The 14,841-nt window shown below is 41.7% G+C and overlaps 1 protein-coding gene across 7 annotated transcripts in view; it reads left to right on the plus strand.

Moving 5' to 3' along the window:
• The window catches only part of RASGRP3 (RAS guanyl releasing protein 3), a 65,341-nt gene that overhangs the window by 12,121 nt on the left and 38,379 nt on the right, over positions 1 to 14,841 (plus strand). The window contains exons 1-2 of one of the 7 annotated variants that reach the window (XM_075043134.1): positions 2,752 to 3,031; positions 11,555 to 11,652. The exons of 3 other annotated variants lie outside the window; for them this stretch is intronic. The gene's annotated coding sequence lies outside the window, so the exon portion shown is untranslated. Of the gene's footprint in view, positions 1 to 2,751; positions 3,032 to 10,722; positions 10,806 to 11,554; positions 11,653 to 14,841 lie in introns of those variants that run through there. 3 more of the 7 variants (XM_075043137.1, XM_075043135.1, XM_075043138.1) reach the window with 3 other exon arrangements.

Below are 14,841 nucleotides of genomic sequence, written 5' to 3' on the forward strand. Positions count from 1 at the left end.
CAAATTTTGTAAAAAAATTTACGATTCATTTTAAAGCTGCATATAAAGTTCTGTTACCCTTGATATCAAATGAAAATGCATTTTAGGGGAAATGAAATGGCATTTATCAAAGATAACTCATTTGGTCAATGGGCCATGCCCTAAAGCACAGTGAATGCTTTCTCCTTTCTCTGAGTGACACCTGGTATTTTACGCCCAGCTCTGTGGCCAGCCAGCCATGGCCAGGGTCTGCAGGAGCTTCCAACTCAGTTCTTCAGGGGCAGCTCTCAGTCCCCCTTTGAAATCACCATCCCGCCAGTGTCCTAAACTTAAATGAACTCATTCCTCATGGGCTGATTTCTCATTCTTAAATTCATAGTTTTTACAATCTCCTCTACCCCTCTTTCAAAGCCTCCTCAGCACTTCGGAAGGCCCCAGGGTCACAGAGCCCCACGCACCAGGACACTCTCTTTAGAGGCCAGATGAAAGTTCCCAAGGAAGCTTGGGGAGGCCTCCTCCATGCAGCCTCCCAGGACAGCCAAGAGGAGCAACTTGTGGACACGTTGCCAAGCCTGACTGCGCACTGGGACAAAATGGTGCTGCACATCTGCAGCAATCATTTACAGCTTGCCTAGCCACTAACCTACTATTCCAGAAGCGTTTCTCCTTGTGCTGCACTTACCGATTTACCAATGCAGAACAGAGAGGCCTGGCATCATGCTACCTCCAAGCGTTTCAAGCACGAACCCACATCTCAGGCCTTCGAGGTGAGGGGTCTGAGGCGGCTGCACCGAGGACCTCGGGCCGCTGGGGGCTGCTGTGGGGCCTCCCCGCAGCGCCTCTCAGGCTCATCGCCGGCGGCGAGCACCGTTGGCCCAGCCGGCGCCGGGTGACCCCTCACGCCAGGTCCTCGCCAGGGAACTCGGGCCCTGGGGGACATCCAGGGGCTCCCGTGCGTCGCCCTTCGCGCCTGGTGCGTTTCTGCCCTTTGAAATGTGTGGCCGAAAGGGCGAATTCTCTCAGAAGTGCCGCCGCTGCGGGCGTGGCGGTGCTCTCTGTGAGGGTCCTAGCCGCTGGCGGGGCGCGCCCCAGCGGCTTCCCCGGCGCCGGCAAGGGGTGGGAGGCTGCCGGGCCAGGCTCGTCCTCCCGGGGAAAAGCAGGAGCGAGGCTCCCCGACCATAAACTGAAGAGCCCTTCAGCCGATGCTTCCTTATTTGTTGTTTACATACGTTACCGGGGTGTGGACGCAGAGGCAGACGAGGACAAACAAGGCACCAAACGCTGCCGTGTCACCAGGGAAAGGTCGGGGGTTCGGGGTGCTGGCGGAAGGCCCCTCACCGGGGCTCCGGCCGCCGGTTCTGGGGGCACCTTCACCTCCCTGACTGCCGACGAGGTCCTCTAACGGGCTGGGTTACGAGAATCCATGTAACGCGGGAGGTTTTTTTCTATGAAAACTTGTCAAGGAAAGCCAGCGGTTTCCCTGCCATACCGAGACCGAGAAAACGGGAGACCCACAAAGGCATGGGTAATTAGCACGAGTGCTTCTTCCCTGCTTCAGACTGTGCTGGCAGCGCTGATGGCTGCATGGTTTTGTAACCATGTGCAAGTTTATGTAGTATGAAGAGCTGGGTAAGGTCGAAGGAAGCAACCCGGGTTACCCTTCTTTGCTGCAGCCCTCACCTTCAGTGATTTGCAGGCTTTCATCAGTTTCTGACAAATGTGCCAGCTAGATAGACTATTATAATTTAATAATTTTAACAACAGGCACCTATCTGGCTCTGAGCAATTCCTTGAATTTGTTCAAATCTCAGTTGCAGTCCTAACTATTGGTGCAGGTTGTATTTCAGAAAAATTCCCTATAATGCCCTTGATAATCCAATGAGACTGTGCAATCTTGCAAGATCTGGCTTGCTTACCAAACAATAAAATACCATTACCACATCCTATACTGAGGTATGGCAATTGCCTGTGTCCTGTCAGTCTTTTCAATTTAAAGCACCGCTGGAGTTTCAGCACAGTATATCCTGTAAGTGGGATGAGAATTAAGCATTTCAGAAAATGATGTTTTGCATCTCACACTCAAAATTCCATTGACAGTATGCCTTTGTCCTCAAATACCTAAATATCTTTAAATATGTGACCAAGCTAAAGGGAATTAGGTGCAGAGTCTCAGCTGAATTTCAGTAGCGTATGGCTACATATTGCCCTGGAAAATTCCATCAGAACCTATTCATTTCTTGACTTCAGTGTTTCTCCTTCATTTGTCCTATATCTGGGGACACAGGGATAAGGGTGCTTTTGTTTCTCATTTTGCTCTCTCTGTTTAGATTGATAGGCCCCATCTCAAAAGGGCTATCACAGTCTGACTAGACAATGTCTGGCACAATGCAGCCCCATAATCTGTGCTGTAAAAATGCTAGATACCAAAATTAAAATGATCTCCAGTATTAATAACGCACTCATCAATCTACTATCCAAACACAAAAGGTAGTGATGTTGCCCCTTAAGTACAACTAATCCCCATAAGTGGGCTTGCTCACATATTTTGCATCATCTATGGAGTCACCTGGTCTTAAAGATGCTATGAATGCCACAGCGTTTTAAATTGTTCTGTTCCTGATGGTTTAAATTCCTAAATTTAAACACAGCAAACTGTGAAGTCAGAAACAAACCTGAAGTGATCAACAGAGATGTATTTAACTTTCCATTGTACTGCCTCTACTGTCGATTAAGGCTTATCTACTGCTTGGTGTTAGTCATTAAAAAAAAAAAAAAAAAAAAGTAGCAGTTATGGAGCACATAGCACCATGTTCCAGTCAAGTGCTTTAGCGAAGGCTGCTGTTATGAAAAGGATTTTCTAATAAGGCGAATAATGATCTTCAGATTCTGACCTCCTGGCACGGCAGTGAGATTTATCAGGAGGAGCATGTGACTAGTTAAGACACACAGCCCCAGCTTGAAGGAAACAGCTGCTCATTTCATGCTTTAGCACTTGGCAGCTGGACAAGGAAGGGTGATGTTTGTGTTGAATACCTCTGCAGAACCAAGTACAGTAAGTGATTTTCTCTGGTTTTGTTTTTTTTGTTTGTTTTTTTTTTTTTCCCTAAACTGCCACTGCTTTCCTATTTTCATCCTAGACCTTTTGTAAAAACACTTAAGGGTGAAGGTGTCACTTCATTGATAAGCAGTCATTCATGCTCAGAATGCCTATATTTTTCTGACCTGTGATTAACAATAGCATTGTTTTTGCTTTTGCAGGAACAAGGTAGGTAGGCTGTTTTGTCCTCATGCTAGCCGGGGAGGGAAAATGGTGTTTATTTACTCAGATGATGGAGTGAAGAGGTTGTTTATGATGAACATATTTTCCTTTCTCTGTAAAGCTAGTCAATAGGTAATGATGCAACTTGAGTATAGAGCAATTTCAGTATTTGGCTTAAAAGTACTCATGTTAGGAATTGGCAGAAGTACCCTCTCAAAATAGTGTGATTGATCTGAAGATAGTTGCTTGTAACTGGTTACTTTTTGGGGGTGAATGCAGAGATTTTAGGGGAAGAAAAAGGTAGAAGCAGAGAAATACAGGAAGACAGTGAAGATGCACTGATTAAGATATAATTGAGTCATTCTGGATAATAATGCATAATTAGATTGTGAAGATTGAAAAAATCCACCCTAAAACCAGGGAGCGAGTCTCCTAAATATCACCAAGTTTTTAATTCAATTTATTTTGGGATACTTTCATTTTTTATGTTTTTGCTTCACAAATGATTGATTTCCCCATCTGGTAATTTTTGAGTGTTAGAGTCTGCAGTTTTGCTTTAAAACACAAGAATTGGAGTATTGGATATATATAAAGGAGCTTTTGATCAATTATTCACATAGAGATGAATTAGGGTTTTTTGAGGAAGACTTTGGAGGAGTGGGAACAAATGAATGGGTGATGGACCTTGATATGTGATGAGACTGAGGGATGCCAAGTGCTTTGGGGAAAGCAGTGGGGTCCTGTTGAGGAAGGTGTATATCAAGTCAAAAAGCCTGAATTTCAGAACAGGACCAAGGGTAAACCCTGGCAGGTTTAGTGAATCATGTGGTCCCTCCTTTAAAGATGGGGAGAATAATCCTTATTCAAAGACTTCTCACATAAGAAAGAGAAACTTTATTTATTTCTCCCTGAAGACTTTTATTTTTCTTTTAAACCATAGTTTATGGCTTTTCTGGCTAACTGGAAATTTTATAGGAAAGTGTCAATCAGTTTCAATTGTTCACAAGACCAGAAGTCTGCCTGGCTTCCTGCCTGTTCACGTCTCCGGGGGTAGACTGCCTTTGAACCAAGAGCTCAAGTACTATCAGGTTGCAGTTACATTGCAGCCCTCCCATGCAGATGGCACGCGACACTATAAATGCAGCAGGCCTTCGGGCCCCTGAGGTGCCTGGCTTTGAGCTCAGGAGCCCCCAGTCCCCCAGGAACCTTGGCTGGACTGGGGCCCTTCAGGCCTGTCTGGGTCTCCACCCCATGTGGTGCAGGGAGAATAACTGGTCTGCTCTCGCTTTTTTATTCTGATCCCAGAATAACTTCCTTTTTCTTCAGAGCTGTAGGAATTCTTCATTTTGGGTAAGACTATGCCACGGTGTGCTTGTTTCCACACATTGTATTTTACGTTTGTGATCAATATTCTCTGTTAAGCAAACTGCCCAGTCAGATGAAAAGGACTGTTGAAGGGCCATGCTTTGAACCCAAGTTAAACCCCAAATCCACCAGAAAAGAGATAGAAGCTCAGACCATTCCTGCTGTATCCTCTTCTCCCCTACCTCTGGCACAACCACTGTGCCAGGGTTGGTGCAGAAGGCTGATGTAAAGCCATATGGTTCTGCATCAGCTGCATTACAAGCCAGCTATATGTGCCTCTTGTGCAACTGATTTTATTCTCAGGCATCCCTGGGAATTAAGTGTAGTGTAAAAGGGAACTCATGATGATTGCATAGTAAACATTAGATAACTGCACTGCTGAGCTTGCCTTCAAGTAATAATGTCTGAAAACACGTTGTCACAGCGGTCACTGAATTGTCTCAAAGAAATGTGGTGGGAGAGGTCAGTTTTGTGCCTCCATGCTATTAAGGTCATTCACAATAAGGGAGAATAACTCATCACTTGGATCTGCAAAATTTAAGGTAAACAACACAGCTTTATTTACAGCTGCCAGCTGTCATTGCTGTATCTTATTTTGAATGAAATTTGAGACTCATGACTAGACTTTTAAATCCTCTGTCCACAAAATAAAGAAAATGTGATCAACATTACAAGATTCTCAAGGGTAGAGTTGTTTCAGTCCTTATCACCAACCCATTTTGGAGGGATGGATACTTGCTGTTAAATACAGACAGTGTACTTCAAGAAACTAGAGTATTGCAGTCTTCAGGCTCTCCTCACTATATGGCTTTTCTGATGAATTCCAACTGCAACATCTGTTAGTGCAGGACCAGTCATGGAACACCACTGGGGCACACAGTTATTTTGCGCTTGACCAGATGACACAACATCTGTACCACCACTCTTTTATATTATTTTATAATATCCAGATCTCACAAAACCACGTGCTCAGTTTTTTGAATATACCCCCCCATTACTTTCATGTAGGTCAAGGCAGGTCTGCATAGGCATGAATTACATGAATTAAATTTCAGCATGCTTTGTTTGGGGAAGTGCTCGGCCCTTGCATTTCCCATTGATGCATCTCCAGAAAGTCCAATACGTACCAGAAGTTGTTCATCCTGGATTTTTTTTTATTGCATAGTAGAGGAGATTCAGTAACAGTGTGAGCATTGCTGTGCCTCTGCAGAAGCTCAGTGCACATTCATATCACTGAGAGCCTTGTAAGGTTCCTGTTAAATCCTTCTCCTTTACTCTGAGGAAATGATCAGGGCAGCCTTACAGCTCTCTGAATGGACCTATTTCTGCTCTGTAGCAAAACATCTCACTGAATAGTAACCACAGTTTTGCCAGCACCTCTCTAGTCGAAAATGCCATTATACAGAGAAGCCACTCCCAGGATGTTCCTGAATAGAGGAAACTACTTTTAAAAATACTGAAGGGGTACTTGCGTGCTTTTCTTTTTTTCCTAAGCTGCTGGGGCTGGCTACAGAACATTGGTACAGGTACTCTAAACATCTTGCACAGAATGTTTTCCATTAACGTGTTTGTGGCATAATCACTTTTCACTGCTAAATTTGATAGACATGTTGTCATGTTGGCCCTTTCTTTTGAGTCAGGAATGGCAATGTCTTATACCCGAGTGTTTGAATAAAAAAGCTGAAACAAATTCTCAGGTCTTCTGATTTTTTCTGTTCATTGCTTTTCTCTGCGTTTTTTTCTATTCAATGTGAGTAGCCAGTGCAGGAGTACTTTTCATTAATAGATTTGCTTATTGGCATAACATATCTAAAAACCACATGACTACCAGATTAGAGGTGTTGAGACAGGGGAGAACTTTTCTTTTGCTATGAAGGTAAAAGAACATCAGCTGCAAGCACTGGCAATATCAACAAAACAGACTTGGTGAGTCCAGTTCAGATACAAAGACTAATCCTGCAAATGCATAGGTATTTGCTGAGCTGAACTCATGAGTGGTCCCATCAGAAAGTTCATATTACCTCTAAGTGTGTGTAGGGTTGGGGTCAAAGTGTGGGCGTGTGGAAATACCCACACGACTGATGTTTACAGCTCAGCAGAAAATACAATTACCCCTGAGATTTACTCTGGTTGTTTTGGTGGCCATCTGCTGTCTCACTTCTCTGAATAACTGCTCCCCTTGCTGCAGTATCCTCTGACCTCATTCAAATAGGTGAACTGGTTTGACTCCCTCTACACGGTACTCTCCCACCTATGATTTATGCATATTCTCTTTACTAATGACCTGGAGTTTCTCAGGCAAGGGGAGAAGGCTTCAACATCTCAAGAACCTGCCACACATAATTGTGCAAAATTAGTGAAACCTGAGCTATTCTTGTTCAGATACTTTATATATTTAGTTCCTGCAAACAGAAAATAACCGTATCAAATTAACACAAATTTAATATTAGTGATTCAGCATAATGTCTGCTTTGGACTACCACAAAAGTCATACCAAGCTTAATATACCAGTAGCTAATATATATTGATATTACATGTTATGCATAACAATACATTTCCATATACAACTCCTCCTGCTACTGTTAAAACTACCTCTATTTTCAACCCCTACTATGGAAACAGATGTTCCAGTCAGAGTAGTGGTGGGCTTGTGCACGAGAGTCTGGAGTGTGGGAAGTTTGTGCAGGAACAGGATCTCCAAGATGAATAAGGATTTTCCATTCCTTTTGAAGTATATTTTGCTCCCTATGCCTGAAACAGGTTGATAATTTTCAATGTAGAAATCAGTCTTAGAGGCTAGTATTTAAGTAAGTCATACATGATATGGTCAAATAGATTGAACGTGACTTATATTGGGTATATTTGCATGCTTGCTAAACATATTGATGAGGCTGCCTTTGACACATGACCCAAGGTTGCATATATTCTTTGTCATGATGCTATATTCTTTTTCACGTTCTTTAAAAAGACATAACATTTCTCCAGCTTAAACTCTGGTTTCACCAAATTGGATTTCCTTAATGTGAATTAGCATTATTACTGATAAGATTCCATTCATAACCCATAATTTACTTAGGTCCACTCAATCCATAATCTTAGTGCTGGTTCATATGGCATGCATTGATAAGTTCTGTTTGTTTTACAGTGACCCAGTGTTTGAACTCAGAGCTTGTTTGGAAATTTCTGGTGTTGCTAATGGGAAGTAAAAAAACAGTTTATGCAAATATGTAATTGATTACCAGTGGGGCAAATTACATCAGAAAACCTTTGCTGAACTAGGGCTTGAGTCAACTTACTGTCTAGATATATAGTAATTTTTGTCATCCGAATCAGAATAGCCATGACATTCCAGCCTTATTACACTGTTCATGAAATAGCTTCCTTAAAAGACTAATAATAATCTTCTCTGCTAAAGATGTCTTGCCTACTTCAGCTTGCTTACTCACGCTCTGCTTTACCAAATTCATGAACACATACTTCCTGGAACAGCTGCCACCCTTCCTAAAACTTTTGGTTTCCAGGCCCTGCCCTAATGACTGTCTGTATATTTTTATCTTAAGTAGGCATTGGGGCAGGAACTAGAATACACTTTTTCTTCCCTCTTCTTGAGTGAATGCTCTTCCCCTTAAATTATACAGTCATGTTCTTGCTTGCTTTCTCCCTGTGGCCCAAAGAAACTTCATTATTTCATTTAATATGGAATTTCACTAATGTTCTGGGACAGGTAAATCTACTCTGTTGTCTCAGCCAAGACAGTGGGAGAGTTACAATCCTTCCACTAATAGAAGGAATTGATCCTGTGTCTCTCTCAGCTTTAAGGAATGTTCAGAGGTCTGGGTTAAAAAGCTTGGGCACCACAGCTGCACCTATTCAGTATGGGAGTGACGTGCTAGGTGTGACCAGAGGATGCTTAACACAGACAAGGCAGAGGAGTTCCTGGTGTACAGATCCCACCAATAGGACTGACCTAAGCAGGGAGCTTCTTGGTGTTGCTGACTCTGATAGGCTTCTCGAAGCCCACTGTTGGGCATTTGGGGACTTTAATACTGAAAATGCAGAAAGAGGTTAAAAGCTCTAGGCAGTCACCTTCTGGGGGTGAGGAAGTGAGAAGTGAGAGACCAGGCTGAGAATCACACCCCTGGAGTCAGGCCCTGGAAGTGAAAGGGAGCCAGGATTCGGGCACTTAATCCTTCTTTTGGATCTAGTTCTCAGCTAACATTGTGGAACCAAAATAAAAGAGGTGGGGTTTAGATTAATATATCTCAAGTAAAGGCTCTTTTGCAATTTGCTTCATGTCTGTGTTTCAAAATCTGCTCCTTTTGGAATTCTTGCACTGATTTAACTATATTGATTCAGAAATTGGTGTAAACTCTGATTCAGGCATGGTTATCTGGTATACTAGTGCTTATAGAAATATAATTATTCCTGTAAATAAACCTGAAAAGGAGTGAGCTATTTGGAAAACCTGACTGCAATAGCAGTCAGTCTTTCAATGCTGAATACTGGGGGAGAAAGAAGTCCCTAAGCCTCTATCTCAGCTTCTAAATCAAGATCTTCCTAACATCTTCCACCCTTTAATTTCCTCCCCTTAGTTGACCACTTTTTTCACTTCATATTAGCTTTACCATGTAGCCACAGGATTTTTTTTTTTTTTAATCATTATTGGAGTTAAGCAGACCCTTCAAGAAATTCTGATAAGCTCCTTAAATTTGATAAATACATGCTAAGGAGTAAATAGCTATGAGTTTCCTCTATAAATACAAAGCAAGCAGGCTTGGATGAATTTAATAAGTGTCTTCCAAGTTACTCATGACAGCGACAAGTATTTGGGGTGGCCTGAACCAGCCACTGCAAAGGCATTATACTACCAATTAATTGGTTTTATCCACACAGCCAAAAAGATACTTGGTGGATGGAGTATGTGATTCTCAGCTGCTACAGCTACAGCAGCTGCTCTTGTTGCTTTTCTTTGGCATAGCATCTCTGCAAAGGATGCATTTTAGGATTTTCTACAGATCTTACTCTTTTAGGCAGAAAATACAGGTTGCACTACAAATACATGAGCTTTAGAGAATTACAGTGTTGTATCTTAAGACATGAGCATTGCAAACTTAACCAATGAGTTTTGGTGAGGTTTGTTTCTCTGAAGTCCTGTTGTAGCAATGTGTTCTGCGGTTGTGGAAGTGGGATATTTGTGTAGCTGCAATCCTGCATTAAATATTCTTTCATACAAAAATATTTAACTACCAAAATTAATATTAGGAAACTAAAGATCAAAGTTACTTGTTTAATGTATTACTTATTAAGGCAGAAACTGTAAGAGGCTTTTCCTCTTTTTTTCTTTGAAGGAGATTTTTTTTTCACACTGCTCCCTCCTCTTTTTCTAATTGTCTTGCTGTTCCGTATATTTTTATATATAGCCCCTTCTTCAGATGAGATTGTGTTTGTGTTTCAAGTCTTTTGATGAGAAATTTCTCTGTTGCCATTATTCTCTTTTTAAAGAAGGCATTTAACTTGTTGGCTGCAAACTGTCTAATTGTTAGGAAGGTACATGGTTATTAATAAAACTCACTCTGTTCCAAAAGCTTGGATATAGAAATCAACTGTGGTGACGCTGTTCTCGTATCCTGTACTCTGTAGACTTCTTGTATCATGAACAGTTTTAGAGGTTTGCTGTGTGTCTTCATACGGTCATACTAACCAGTGTGTGTTTCTTAGTAGACTGCTTAGTAAGGAAACAAAGTTTAGTCAGCTGACTGACAGTTGCTTTGTTACCTCTGGAAAAAAGTACAAAATGTAGTCAGATGTGCTAGAAGGAGCAAATACTCTCTTCCCTGCTCTTCTCTGTTGGAGGGCTACTGGTTTAAAAACCTCTGAACTGGCTTAAGAAACACTGTATGCCTGTGTTTAAAATTCGCTCTTTGCATCATTAAGAAATTTGAAACTGCCATTGTTTCACCCATCTTCCCAAGGGAAACTCATAGAAAATAACTAGATGTAAGGAACTGCTCATGTATTTTGATGTCCAGCATCCACTGACAGAATTTCACAAAGAAAGATGCTGGATCTCTCCTAACCTCCAGGCTGTGTTTTTACTCTATCAGCTTTTTTGCACGCCTGCTTGCCTGTGAGTTGTGAGTCATCGGTGATTTCTACAGATGCAAAACGATAGCACCGCACAAGGCAGGCGTCCCTGATTCATGTGAGTGTGTGGTAGAAAGCAATTTGCATGAGTTCCTAGGATCACGCAGCAGGTCTGTCTACTGTCATGTGTGTCTGTCAGTGTTTTCTAACGTACCATTTTAATTTACATTCTCTTTATAGAGCGACTGCTCTCAAATGAATGGGAAGCTGCCACTGGGGAGTGAGAAGGGTTACTGGCCTTTAGCAACCAGTCCATTCTCTCTCCTTGTCTGGGACCTATTAGCACATCTGTGGGGAAATAGCAGTTACATGTGAACCATTTTCTATATTCATCAAAGGGAAAATGAAGGAAGATTCCATTAGAAATGCACCATAAGAGCCAAATGAGCAAAAGGAGCCAAAGTCCTGTCCTGCCCCTCTGTCCTTTTAACTCTGTCTTGCTCCATCTCAGACATCCAGCTTCCCATTACTTAAGTCTCTGAAAGCCTCTTCCTGCCTTTGTTCTTTTGCCAGTTGCTGCCTTCAATTTACTGCACTGATAAGTGTACTTCCCGGGCTGTAAATGTGCGGTCAAGATATTTCTGAAGCTGACCCATGTTTTGATTGTAGTCACAGGAGGAAAGGTCAGCAGCAAAACTGCTCTCACTACATGGGGAGGCCACTCCTCACACCAGAATAGGTATAGGTTGTGAATTCATGGGGAGAGATATGAGGTAATGTGTGGGATAACAGGGCCGAAGAAGAAAAAATAAACATGCGCTTAACGTCCCTTCTTCAAAAGGTGATACCTACCCTTACTTTTATTAGATGTAAAGGAACTGCAGCTGTTCTTCAGCTTGGGGAATGCTGGAAACCAGAAAGAGTGAGAAATCAGATATGGTCATCGATGCTAGAAATGATAGCAGGTAAGGAGGAGATGTTGAAGTCTCCCTTCACTGGTATCTGTGACAGCAGATAATAATTTTCTCTTCTCTTGATACAAAGTAGCTGCATAGATGGAAAAGGGAAGAGGGGATGTGTTTTAACATCTTGCTTTTTTGGGACACTTAGCTATCATCTCTACTGTTTGGGTGACCAGCACAAGCCTGTAGAGCTTGACGTGCTTGAGAAGCTCCATACAGGTTTGTAATTCCTGTGGCATCATTATAATGTGTGGCAGAGATATTTGCAATGTGGCTGTCTGCCAGCATGGGCCTACAAAGTATTGTGCCATGAGCAGTTAGTCTGCAGTGGGAAATAACTGGAAATTACAGAATTATATGGAGTGAAAAAGCTTCTTCCAAGTGAAAATTGATTTGGAAGCCACAGGTTTATCAGGCAAGAACTTTGATAACAAACTTACTGAATTTTAATGCAAGTTAGAGGCTCTTATGTTTCCTCTTTGCCTTAAAATTGATTGAAAAGAAGTGGTGTGAAACTGAAAGCTGCGCTGACTCTTAAAACTGCCATAACTCTTGGAATATTTAACAGCTTCAAAAAAGACACTACCCAGGGACTATGCTACTATCGAAGAATTTTGGCTTAGTTAAAAATAAGACAAAATAAGGTTTGTGAGGGAAAATGTAGATCTCCAAGCTGAACATATCAGAAGGTCTAGGTAAATAGGGCCTAGAATTTCTTAGTAATCTAATTGATAAATAAGTGTGATTTTTCAAGCTTGGCTTTAAGAGAATATAGCTCAGAAAGGTAAATAATAATAAAATATTAAAATATTTTGTAACAGATATATGATAATCAATATACTAAGTCTTTGTCTTTCAAAACTGAAGGGTTGATTATTTCCCCATACGTTTTTTAAAGTAGCAAAAAAAATGTTTTTTCTTGGGCTGATCCAGTCTCATTAAAGGCCTGTAACAGTGTAACCAGCCAAGAATATATGCTGATAAGGTGTTTTTTCCCCTGACGACCTATGTGACTAGGTTAACAAAGCAGACTTATTCATGAAAGACTGTAAAGAGCTGTATGCAAGTCTGTGAACAGCAGAGGTAATTGCTAAGAGTTTCTCTGAAGGCTTACAGGCAGTAGTATGACTTGTAAGAGATATTGACAATGTATTGATTTGGTTTCTGAAAAAAGATTGAGTTAGAGTACATGAACTCTTATTGCTGTTAGGTGTCCTCTCCCAACAGGTTGTATTTTGGCGTTGGACATCTCTAATGTGTCTGAAGGGCAAAGATTCACAGAAGTGCTGCATCCCCTGACATCATACACTTTAATCAAATGTCTGATATTTGTAATTTTATTTTTGCTTTATTGGGAATAGCAAAACAATTTTTGTGACAAATCTCCTGAGAAGTGTGGCTGAAAAGTTTTACTCTTTTTGAAGACAAACTACAATCTTCCTTTAGCTCTTCCTTTTGACCTGATGCATTCTGGGCAATTGTTCTACCTTGACCCATGGAAAGTGGAAGTAAGATGTCATCATCATAGTACATGAAATAACTCAAGCATGTATGTTCAGATTTTACTGCCATTATTAGCTGGAGTTACAGTTACAGAGGCAAATGCCAACACGGTAAATTGAGGAAACAAATATAGAAGTGGATGGGACAAAGCTGAAGTATGGTAGATAACCAGTTCCATAAAATGCTAGAATTGCAACTGAGAATGAAACCTTTGTTGTTTTTACAAATCCAGTTATCAAGTTATCCATTGTTTTAGGGGGCTTATAAGTGAGGAAACCTGTTTTTTTTTCTGTTGTCTCAGAAATCATCTTGGTTATATTTCACAGAGATATGAATGTTAAACAAAATGCTGTCTAAGCAGCTCAAGCCTTTATCAAGTGACTTTCTGATTACTGAAAGTATTTGGTCGTGTGACTGTCCATTAGCATTCCTCATGATTTCTGTAAGCTTCTCTTTTATTTTAGGTCAGCATGTATTGTACCCCATGTGCTAATTTATGAACTTCTACAAGGCATTACGTGGCTCTGAGCTAATAGTTTGGTAGTACATACGAGTGGTTCCATATAACCACCTGGTTTCTTATCTATAGTCCCTATTCATTTAACCTCTGTTCCTATAGAAGAGTAGATGTCTAGGCCCTGAAATCATTTGTAATACCCTCCTATGTTTGTTGTGGTTTAACCCCACAGCCAGCAACTAAGCACCACGCAGCCACTCGCTCACTTCCCCCCCACCCAGTGGGATGAGGGAGAGAATTGGGGGAAAAAAAAGTAAAACTCGTGGGTTGAGATAAGAACATTTTAACAGGACAGAAAGGAAGAGAAGAATCATGATGATGATGATAATAACATAATAAACTAATAACAATAATAGTAATAATAATAATAAATAATTGGAATATGCAAAAGAAGTGATACACAATGCGGTTGCTCACCACTTGCCAACCAGTGCCCAGTTAGTTCCCAAACAGCAATCTGCCCCCCAGGCCAACTCCCTCCAGTTTATAAACTGGGCATGATGTCACATGGCATGGACTATCCCTTTGGCCAGTTTAGGTCAGCTGCCCTGGCTGTGTCCCCTCCCAGCTTCTTGTGCCCCTCCAGCCTTCTTGCTGGCTGGGCATGAGAAGCTGAAAAATCCTTGATTTAGTATAAACATTACTTAGCAACAACTGAAAACATCAGTGTGTTATCAACATTCTTCTCATACTAAATCCAAAACGTAACAGTGTACCAGCTACTAGAAAGAAAATTAACTATCGCAGCCAAAACCACGACAATGTTAATTGGGTGACCTGTGGTGACCTGAAAGTAAATATTTAGCTCAGTGGACTCTTCTCTCAGAATTAAGCATAATGAAATAAATTTTGACAATTTGTAACTTGCATGTTTCTGTGCTAAGGTGAAAAATGCTCGCCCCTTAGAAGCTATATTGGATGTAAATGGTAAGGTTTTGGCAGCAGGGGGACTGCAGGCACAGCCTCTGTGGGACGAGGCCAGGGGCTGCCCTGTGTAAGACCCAGCTGCTTCCACCTGTCTTTGCAAGGGACCCATTGCAGGCCACAGCTGAGCCCATCAGCGGGGTTGGTGGCACCTCTGTGAAAACATTTCAGAAAAGGCAGAAAATGCCAAGGGTGGGGGACGGGGGTGAGGAACATGGAGAGAACAAGAGAATGGAGAGGAAGAGGGA

This window comes from Buteo buteo, chromosome 12 (assembly GCF_964188355.1).
Source record: "Buteo buteo chromosome 12, bButBut1.hap1.1, whole genome shotgun sequence".
In the NCBI taxonomy this organism is placed as follows: Eukaryota; Metazoa; Chordata; class Aves; order Accipitriformes; family Accipitridae; genus Buteo; species Buteo buteo.